The sequence below is a fragment of the Gorilla gorilla genome, chromosome X, assembly GCF_029281585.2.
Source record: "Gorilla gorilla gorilla isolate KB3781 chromosome X, NHGRI_mGorGor1-v2.1_pri, whole genome shotgun sequence".
NCBI classification, from domain to species: Eukaryota; Metazoa; Chordata; class Mammalia; order Primates; family Hominidae; genus Gorilla; species Gorilla gorilla.
This window is the reverse complement of record NC_073247.2, coordinates 15,880,696-15,892,054: the sequence shown is the minus strand read 5'-3', so window position 1 is coordinate 15,892,054 and position 11,359 is coordinate 15,880,696. Positions and strand designations below refer to the sequence as shown.

The window sequence follows — 11,359 nt, the reverse complement described above, 5'->3', positions numbered from 1 at the left end:
AATGAGATGATTTGCACAGGACTCCATCTCCCGTGTGGCATGGCCAGGCTTGTGTCTATTAAACTCTTTCTCTACTACAAAGTCATGGTCTTTCTTTCTGCAGTGGGCAGGAAGAACCTCTCAGGTGGTTACAAGGTGAGTTCTACCCATGTTAAGGCTATCATCAACAATGTTGATAAGAACATAATTCTATATGTCTCTTTAGGAAACATAGCCAGGAGGCAAAAGAATGGGTTTAGGATATATTTTACTTTTCAGATAATGAATACCAAATTGTTCCACCAAGATATCACAACAAAACACACACTGACTCACAGTATGTGAGTTTCTGTTGTCTTCAAGAGAGATTTCATACCTATTGTCAGATTTCTAAATATTTGCAATCTCACAGGTGTAAAATGTTAAGGTTTTACAGTTTAGTTTTTATTTTTCAAGTTACAAATGAGGTTGATTGTATTTTGTTTGTTGGTCATAAATATTTTATTGTCTTTGAAATGTAGCACTGAAACTCAAATACTATTTTATGGCTTTTTACAATCGAGTTTTGAAGTGTTTAATGTATTTCAGATATTTACCCTTTGATGTTTATGTCTAGGTTAGTCAAACTATTTATAACCCAAAAGAAACATATTTGAAAGTGAAAGGATACACTATTATTTCTGAACAAACTGGGACATATGGAAGCCTAAATCTTTGTTGCAAATATCAGCTGTTAATGAATAGCATTTCAAGTTTTAATATAAAAACTTAATCATTTTATTTACTTATTTATATTTATTTTTATTCTTTATTTAAGAAACATTTGGCTGGGCACAGTGGCTCATGCCTGTAGTCTCAGCTACTGAGGAGGCTGAGGCAGGAGGCTCACTTGAGCCCAAGAGGTAGAGGCTGCAGTGAGCCATGACTTTGCTACTGCACTCCAGTCTGGGCAACAGAGCCAGACCCTGTCTCTTAAAAAAAAAAATATATATATATATATATATATATAATATATAGATAGTCCATGCAGAAGAGGTGAAAATAGTTACTCATGTCAATTTACGATGGCCCAATATTATTTTTTCCCATAAGTATAACTGGTCATATCATTGTGAGACTACACCAGCAAATAAATGGGAAGGCACGAGAAATTTTTTTAAGATCTCTCTAGAAGTGAATTTTTGAAATGTGAAATTGGGCTTTTTCCTAGTATCCCAGCACTACTTGATAGATAATCTCTCTTTGCCCCACTGTTTGGTAGTTGCATTTCTCTCATACAAATGTTTTTATGTTTCCTAGTTCTAGTTCTAATCACTCCCATTTGAACTGTCAATATTTAATCCCTCTGTATTCGCCTTACTGTCTTCATTACTACAATTTCTGGAACCCTTGGCACACTTTTGGACAAGTTCTGATCTTTGCGTTCATCTTCAGAGGACTGTTTTCTGTTCCTGTTTCAGCTAAAGACAATAGATTCACTCTAATCCTAAAGCGATTGTAATGGTGTGTAAATTTAGTGGGACAAATGAAGGAGCAGACTTTATGCTGACTTTCTAGGTAAGATTCCCAGAAAAGTTTCTAGAATAGTAAAATTTATGGATATTTTTTCATTTGCTATGATTTTAAAAAGCTGGAATTCTGAGAGGTATGTCCTCTAGTTGACATAGATGGACCCCATATGTCTCAGTCCCTTCAGGCTGCAATAACAAAAACATCATAAACTGAATGGTTTATAAACAACAGACATTTACTGCTCACAGTTCTGATGGCCAGAAGTTGAAGATTAAGGCGTGGCAAATTCAGTGTCTGGTGAGGACCCACTTCCTAGTTCATAGATGGTGCCTTCCCATTGTGTCCTCCCATGGTGAAAGGGACGAGGGAGCTCTAGGGGGTGTTTTTAAATAAGGCACTAATCCCACTCACAAGGGCTTCACCTTCATGACGTCATTACCCCCCACATTTCCCACCTCCTAATACCTTGAAGATTAGGTTCCAACATACAAATCTAGGGGGACACAAACACTCAAACCCATAGGCAGATTCAAATGTATGCCACACTCCACTGGCTGTTCTACCACTCAATAGCTACAAACAAGGCAATTGTAAAAATATGCACTATAATTGTTGCAGAAAAACTGAACTCACTCCTAACCATGCCAGCCAGCAGAAGCAAGAATTTCAAATGCAATTGTTTTCCCAGAGGTTTTCAAATCTTACAAGGATGTGTCTGCTTAATAGAAATTGGACCGTGTTTGGCCTCAAGTTGTAAATCCAGCGACATGTAGATTTTAGCATTTTAAATAATGCAACAAAATCTACGCCGTGCCTTAGAAGGCACTGGTCTTTATTATGTGAGAGAATATGTTCTGTAAGTTCCACAGGGAAATCTGTAGGGAATCTGATAGCACGTACGTGGGATTTACAATTATGTTAAAGATGGAGGATTTTCTTAAACATGACTACTTCATACTTTTGCCATACTTAATTTTTCCAATGCCACACAATATAGAATCTTAGTTTTCTCCTTAATTAATTAATTTATTTATTTTCGATATGGGATCTCACTCTGCCACCCAGGCTGGATTGCAGTGGTGCAATCATAGTTCACTGCAGCCTCCAACTCCTGGGCTCAAGCAATCTTCCTGTCTCAACTGCCCAAGAAGCTGGGACTACAGGCGTGCACAACCATCTGTGCCTAATTTCTTTAAAAAACTTTTTTGTAGAGATAGCGTCTTGCTATGTTGCGTAGGTTTGTCTCAAACTCCTGACCTCAAGCGATCCTCCCACCTCAGCTTCCCAAAGTGCTGGGATTGTAGGCATGAACCACCATGCCCAGCCCTCAAATTGTTCTTTCTCAGTTGTTAGCTGTATTTTATAGGCACACACATATACATGCATGCTTTCATATGCACACACACATGCTCAAATATGTATACCCAAGCACATATACACATACATTGTAAATACTATGTTTTAATATCTACTTATATATAGCTTCATACTAATATATACAGTTAGCAATATATTTGGTGTTAATATAAATTATATCTTTTGATAATGTTAATATAAATTGTATCTTTTGCAAATTACATATTGTTATTGCTGGTATAGGAATAATTTATTCTCTACTTTGTAAGATTCAACTATTCCAACTATATAAAAACTGTGTTGATAAATCCATAAAAGTATGCCGCCAAAAGTAAAATCCCCTGGAAATTTGCAGAAGGTGTCAATAATATCTTTAAAAATATATTTTTCCCTGATGTGAGCAGTGAATATAGGATGGAATGTTTTATCACAGCACTGCCAGGAAATTAACAGTTGGATAGTGGTCACTCAGTGAAAAGTAAAGTGACTGGAGATAGAAGCTCAACCTTCCTTTGGTTTTGTAAAGTACAAGTTCTATTAAAAAGCATGAAGACTGAACTTGGAAACCATTCAGGGTGCCTTGCTTCCCTCATGGATGAGTACTCACATTCCAAGTTCATCTTCAGCTAGGCTACACACGACTGAATATAAGACCACCAAGAAACTAAGATAACTTTGTATTCCCATGTAACTAAGTAATTTAGATTAGCAGCTCTTAAAAATAGTTTGTTCTGAGGATTATTTTTATTAATGTCCTTAAAGCCATTTAATTAGCTTATTCCTTGTCTTTGGTACAAAACTGATAAAAAGAAAGTAAGTGTGACTAAAGTGGAGAGGAACAATAGAGATCCCTTAGTTAGGGATGAAAATAAAAATAAAAATACAAGCACTTTAATTTCATGGATATTAGTTCTGTTAGGGCAAATACCTTGAATATTTGGAAGCCACCTTCGGTGTACCTAATGTTGAAAACCACTTATTTAGGATTGCATTTTATGTTTAAAAAATGCAACTGCAGATTGATTGATTTCATTCTGTTCGTATAGCATTTGACTGAGAATTGGTGTGTTTTGCTGGAAGGAGGTTTTCGTTTATTTGCTTACTTGTACATTTAAAATTTTCAACTTTCCTAAATCATCTACAGGACCACTCTACTTAATTCAATAATTAGGTGCATAATTCTTGTCCTAAAAATGTTTTTCTTCTAAAAAAATATTTACAGTTGTATATACAAGATTAATCTGCTGATGTTGATCTTTGATCAATTGATTTTGATGCGTGTGAACAGCCTTAGCATTTTGAATAATTTCCACTGGAACTTTCTTTCATTAAGAAAATCATATTGTTTTCTTCCTTCTCTTTTTATGGGCTAAAAGAAATAACCAGAAAATAATTTCTAATATAGATATAATTAGTAACTTGATTTAAATGATAACACTATTTTACATTCAGAATATAGGATTTCTATGGTAAACAAAAAAATAATTTTTTGCATGGTTTATTTTTTAATAGTTATTACATAAGGCTTAATGATGTAACATCAATTTGATGTTTTTAAATTTTAAATTTTAAATTTTAAACATATATCCTCCTATTTTGACTGACTTTATTACCACTATAGTCTCTGAGAAGCATTCTCTTCCAGAGACCAATAAGAGAATCGTTAGTTTCGTTTTAAAAAACCCCACCAAAACCCAAAAAACAAAAACAAAAGAACATAAAACTATCAATTCCAAAACAAGAAAGAGAAGAGGAAATATTATCATTGTTGAATAATGTCCCATTATGTTGAATACGTCCCGATGTTGAATATGTTGAATAATGTTCCAATATGTCCTACATCTCCTCATATAAACCTTAGCTGGAACTTTGCTATCTAAATGTCTAGCTATGCTGTTGGAGTGTTAAGTAGGGGAGGAATGCCTCATGTTATGGCAATTCATTATTGTTTTTTCTATGTGCTTGTGAGTTCCGCCTTTTGGAATGATGCCTGACCTTTCCACAAAGAGGCTGTTCTGATTGCTGTTGATTTAATTACACAGATGAACTTTAACTCCTGAAAGGTAGTACTCCAGTCATTTGATGCAAACAAAGCTGCCTCTCTTATCCTTTATTATAAAATATCCTATGAAACTTCAAAGCTGGCAGAATCAATTTTATCTCTTGCTGTTTTCCCTGATGTAATGCTAAAACTTTAAGCACTTCTTCTCCTCCTTCCTCCTTATCCTCCTCTTGTTCCTCCTCCACCTTCTCCTTCCTCCTTCATCTTCCTCCTCCTCTTCCTCCTCTTTCTCTGTAATAAAGTATACTATACACAATAAGAAATTTCCTTTTTTTTTCATTAGATGCACGTGTTGCTTATTCCCTTGGAACCAATTAAGATATTTTTGCATAATTTATTTCCTATCAAAGGGAAAATATATCTATAAAAAGAGGATAGACAATAGCTATCCAGAAAGATAAAAAAGAAATAGGACATGTGTTTAAGTGTGTCAGATTTCAATTAATCGATTCTTATATTACTATTCATCATTACTATTTAAAAACTTGGAGATGGTAAGTACAATTGAGCCAGAATGACTCTTACTATGGTTGTAGTTATTTTAAATGCCTCTGTATTAGAGTTTGAACAGTATAAACCCAGGTTTTAAATATAAGCTTCCCAGCCCTCCGCCACAGGTGATGATTTTAAAGGCCAGAGAGTTTAAGCAGTTGTAATATTTTGAATAATACTGCTAGAGTTCAGGTACCGAAAATTACCTCCACCCTGACATTTGTTTTACAATTCTAAGGTTCCAAAATCCACTCTTTAGAACATTTAACTTCAACAAAATAACCATGGCTTCCAGTGCGGAAGAGGAAGATAAGAAAACAGGAAATCTCATCCAACTTCAATGTCACCTTCTCTTTTGATTTCAGACGTGTGTTTCATCCAATGTCCACAGTATAGTCAATCCTTGAGCAATGTGCAGATTCGGGGCATTGATCCCTTCACTGTAAAAATCTGCATGTAACTTTTGACTCCCCCTAAACTGAACTACTAATATATTTAATGTAAAGTGACATTTTACATTATTTGCCTTGAAATAAAATTATTTTTGAAGATGTGATATGTATTTTTCTCTCATTTAAGATTTCTTCACACATTTCCATAAAGTACAGATTCTGGAGTTGTGAAATTGTGTGTAGTTTAGGATTCATGGAGAGAGAGAGAAGAGAGGAAAGGCTCAACGTCTTCAATTTGTAGATAATAAGATGATCTTTCTGGGGTCCCCATCACTTGATCCTGGAAAGATCAGTGAGGCTCCCTGCCTCTTATTGAGCTGCAACTTCTGTTTCTGCCTGTAAACTTTATCAATTCCCCCACAGGGAGCTTCATCAATGCCAGTGGAAAGGATTTAATTATTTTGTTCTGCCTGGTAGAGATACATTAACAAATGAATCCCCCTCTGGGACTGAAGGTTCTGTGAAATAACGTTAGTTGTTACACAAACTTCTTGTAAATCATGAGAGGCAGCGTTGGGAGGCGGAGGAGGAAGGACTGTTGTGACTGGTCCCAGCACATGAGAAAGGTCATCTCTCTGGAATAAGGCTTGACATCTGAGTTCTCCCACCACATCCAGTCCTCTGCTGACCTTTCTTCCCCACCTTGACACATCTCTTTTCTTGCAATTAAGTATACACCCTTTCCTTGTTATCCTGATAATTGCCACATGTCAAACTACAAAGAAGAAGGGCAAAGATCAGACATTTATTCTTATAGCTGTTTGACTACACATCTCTGTTAATGCTTCGGCATACTATATCCATGACATAATATAACATATGTGAAAGGAAAATAAATCTTGGAACCCCCAAATCACCAAGCCAAGGGAAAAGTGAAGCTAGGAACTACATGAGGCACACTTGCCTGCCATTTTATTCCTAAATAAGGCAGCTATAAAGATAGAAAAGCTACATACCTCCGTCACAATTTTCCCACATGGAAATTCCTTGTGGGCCTCAATATCTTCACCCTAAAACAGCTCTGTTGAATTTCACCCTGGCAATGTAAACTGATAGCTTATCTTCACAGGCACTGGACAGAAAGTCATCCCTCTAAGGCTCACCTGAGACAAATGCATATCTGATGGCTTCCTCTGCCCTATTGTTACCGTAAAAACGCAGATTCACTGAGTCCAACTAAAACGTGTATTCAGTGAAAAGACAATGAAGGATTCAAAAGAATGTAACCTTTTGTCTCTTATCTACCTATGACCTGGAAGTCCCGATTCAAGTTTTCCCGCCTTTCTGGACCAAACCAATGTACATCTTACACATACTGATTGATGTCTCATGTCTACCTAAAATGTATAAAACCACGCTGAGCCCCGACCACCTTGAGCACTTGTCATCAGGACTTACTGAGGCTGAGTCATGCGCACGTCCTTAACCTTGGCAAAATTAGCTTTCCAAATTGATTAAGACCTCTCTCAGATACCTTTGGGTTCACAAAAATAAGCTCAAAAAATTATTTACAGTGCTACCTGGATGGGTAGAAAGCAATGTAATTTATTTATTCTGGAATTAATTTGCTTTTCCTCTTATGTCCTAACCTGCTGGCTAGTAGAGAAAAACAAATCAACTCTCTCTTTGACGTGGGTTTAAACTCAGTCTCATTCAACGCTGTGAATAGTTTTTGTTTGTTTGCAGTGTTGGGCAACATTTCTTGGAAAGAAATCTCAAGACTCTCTGTTTTCTGTCTCTTATTTCTCTCTCTAAGATGTGAAGGAGAGACTTTAGGCTCTTGGATATAAAGGAGAGATGGTTCATTGGGTGCCATGTTGGATTATCCTGGTCTTTGTCGTTGCCCTTTGTCTACCTGGGAGCTGTGTGCTATGCTAGACTTCTGAATTAATGCCTCTAACAGGTTCTGTTCACTGTCTTTCTCTGTGCTACATCCTGACTGATGCACCTTCACCGTGGGTGCCATTATGGGGACAGACCCTGACACTCTTCCTTGACCCTTGATCTCCATTCATTTGAACCAGGAACTCTCTGCTTACTTCTAGGATCCTGTGACTTTGCTTGGTCTTGTAAACCAAAACTAAAATCCTAAGCTCTCCAAACAACTCAACAGATCTTCTCTGGTCTCCGGGGTCCCCAGAGAAACCTGAAAAACTAAATACCTGGCCATGACAGGAATGGAGGTGGGACACAACTCATTATACCCCTCCCATTTGGAGTTTAGGCACAACAATTGACGGGGGTTCGTGCTAAAATAAAATAGAAACAAGGCTGGGCACGGTGGCTCGCGCCTGTAATCCCAGCACTTTGGGAGGCCGAGGTGGGCTGATCACGAGGTCAGGAGATCGAGACCATCCTGGCCCACATGGTGAAACCCCGTCACTACTAAAAAAAAAACACAAAAATTAGCTGGGCATGGTGGTGCATGCCTGTAATCCCAGCTCCCCGGGAGACTGAGACAGGAGAATTGCTTGAACAAGGGAGTCGGAGGTTGCAGTGAGCCGAGATCATGCCACTGCACTCCAGCCTGGTGACAGAGCGAGACTCTGTCTCAAATTTAAAAAAAATAAAAAAGAAAAAATAGACACAATAAGACTGACAAAGCAGACTCTTTGTGACAATAAGGTAGCAAATTATAAACAGGACCTAAGGCTGTGCCAGGCAAGCATTAAGTCTTGCATCTCTGCAGGTCACTCTGACTCATTGTATACTGGTTAACAGACTTCCTTATCTTAAACATTCCTTTCTGCTGACTCCAAATTTTTAGACAAAGCTTTACTCCTTGAACCAATTGCAACTTAAATAATCTCTTGGCCAGGCAGGATAGCTCATGTCTGTAATCCCAGTACTTTGGGAGGCTGAGGAGGGAGAATCGCTTGAGCCAAGGAGTTCCAGGCTGCAGTGAGCTATGATCACACCACCACACTCCAGCCTGGGCCACAGAGCAAGACTCCCTGTCATTAAAACAGGGAGTTTGTGCTAAAAATATTCTAAAAAATATTCTAAAAAAAATAAGAATCTCTGAACCCATCCATAACCTGCAAGGCCCTGCTTCAAGATATTCCAACTTTGTGAGCAAAACCAATGTATACCTTCCACATACTGATAACTGTCTTTATTTTTAACTCTTGACTCCCTAAAATATGTAAAGCCAAACTATAATCTGACCACCTTGGGTGCACTTTCTCAGGAGTTCCAGAAACTGGGTTCCTGGATGATGGTCAATCATTTGGTTCAGAATAAACTTCTTTAAGATATTTTACAAAGTCTAATTTTTCTGTTAACAGTTTTAGCATACAGGTGAATTTTTATTAACCTCAGAACATGCAAGTGATATGAGGGGAGGGCCACACATCCTTTTAGGAGGTTGTTATTTTCAAAGGAGTTTCTGGCCAAGGGAGTCAGTGCAGAATGAAATCTAGCTTTACTGTGTTTACTAATCTTGGTTTCCCAGACTAGAGTTATGTCTGCCCAGAACACCGGATGCCTTTTTCTAATTCACACACAAGTTGATCGTGCTGTAGGGTTTCCTTGAAGTGGTGTTGCGTGATAATTAAGTAAGGATAAGACCAAGGTTAAAGGAAAACCTGTACTTCAATTTTCCCCCAAGTCTTATATCATTATATTAATGTGCCCCTTCTTGGCACCTGGTATGTAGCTAGCAAGTTATTAATCTCTCTGATTTATTTAACATGGGAAGGGGAGAAAAAAAATTGAGATCACATTGTTTTAGTCCTTTTGGAAATTTTGTGTATATAAATATACATGTATATGAAAATATAATATAACATGTTATATATTATACATTATTATAAAATATTAGGTTTTTATGTATATCTTCATATATATTATAATACATTTATATATAATATAAAATATAGTCACATATTATATTCATACATAATATATAATATGTACCTCATAATATATTATAGTATACATTATATAAACATTTTATTATAATAGTTAATATATTATATATTCATATGCATATTAATGACATATATGAATAATGTATAAATTATATATCTTTATATATTATATGTAATATATAATATAATATTACATTATATAATAAATACAATGTTTACTATAATATACATTATATATTATATTAAATGATATATTATTTAATACAATATATGATTTATTATGAATTATATATTATAATGTAAAATTTATAATTTACTAATGATACATTATATCTTTTAGTATAATGTATTATATATTATATTCAATATTATAACATACTTACATTATTATACTTATACTTACATATTATAACATACTAACATATAATATTTAATAGACTATATTAAATATTGTAACTGCATTATAGTATTTAATATAGTCTATTATATTATTAATATAATGTATGCTATATATACTTTATATATTAACATAATATTGTATTATTAATATATTATACATATTAATATAAAAGATGTATTGTTAGTAAACTATAAAGTATATATAATATATAATAAATCATACGCAATATAATTAGTAATTATATAATTAATATATTATACTAATTATATAATAGTTATTATATATGCTATCGAATACATAATTATATCACATATATAACATATATAATCATATATATGAATATACATCATATATGTATATAACAAACCTAGATGGTGTAGCCTACCACACACCTTGTGTAGAGGGTCTAGCCTAGTGCTCCTGGATTACAAACCTGTATAGCAGGTTACCATACTGAATACTGTAGGTGGCTGTAACAGAATGGTAAGTATTTGTGTATCTAAGCATATCTAAACATAGAAAAGGTACAGCAAAAATTCAACATAAAAGATGAAAAATGGTACCCCTGTATAGGGCACTTACTATGAATGGAGCTTGCAGGACTGGAAGTTGCTCTGGGTGAGTCAGTGAATAAGTGGTGAGTGAATGTGAAGGCCTAGGACATTCCTGTACACTAGTGTAGACTTTACAAACACTGTACAATGAAGCTACACTAAATTTATACATTTTTTCTTTCTTCAGTACTAATTTAACTGCCCATCAGGTTCACTTTGCCCACTGACTAGACAGAGCCAATTTATCAAGACAAGGGAATGGCATAGAGAAAGAGTTACTCACACAGAGCTGGCCGTATGGGTGTAATAGTTCGTTTTCATGCTGCTATGAAGAAAGACCTGAGACTGGGTAATTTATAAAGGAAAGAAGCTTAATTGACTCACAGTTCTGCATGGCTGGGGATGCCTCAGGAAACTTACAATCGTGGTGGAAGGGGATAGAGAAGCAGGCACCTTCTTCACTGGCCGGCAGGAGAGTGAGAGTGCAGAGCAAAGAGGGGAAAAGCCCCTTATAAAACCATCAGATCTCATGAGAACTCACTCACTATCACGAGAACAGCACTGGGCAAGTGCCCCCATGATCTAATCACCTTCCATAAGGTCCCTTCCCCAACATGTGGGGATTAGAATTCGGACTACAATTCAAGATGAGATTTGGCTGGGGACACAGAGCCAGACCA

At 35.9% G+C, this 11,359-nt stretch overlaps 1 non-coding gene across 1 annotated transcript; it reads right to left on the bottom strand.

The window, feature by feature from the left end:
- Positions 1–990: 990 nt before the first annotated feature.
- LOC115932537 (small nucleolar RNA SNORA20) lies at positions 991–1,120 on the bottom strand. The gene has a single exon (XR_004068805.1). It is a non-coding gene; the product is annotated as a small nucleolar RNA SNORA20 (small nucleolar RNA).
- Positions 1,121–11,359: the final 10,239 nt, after the last annotated feature.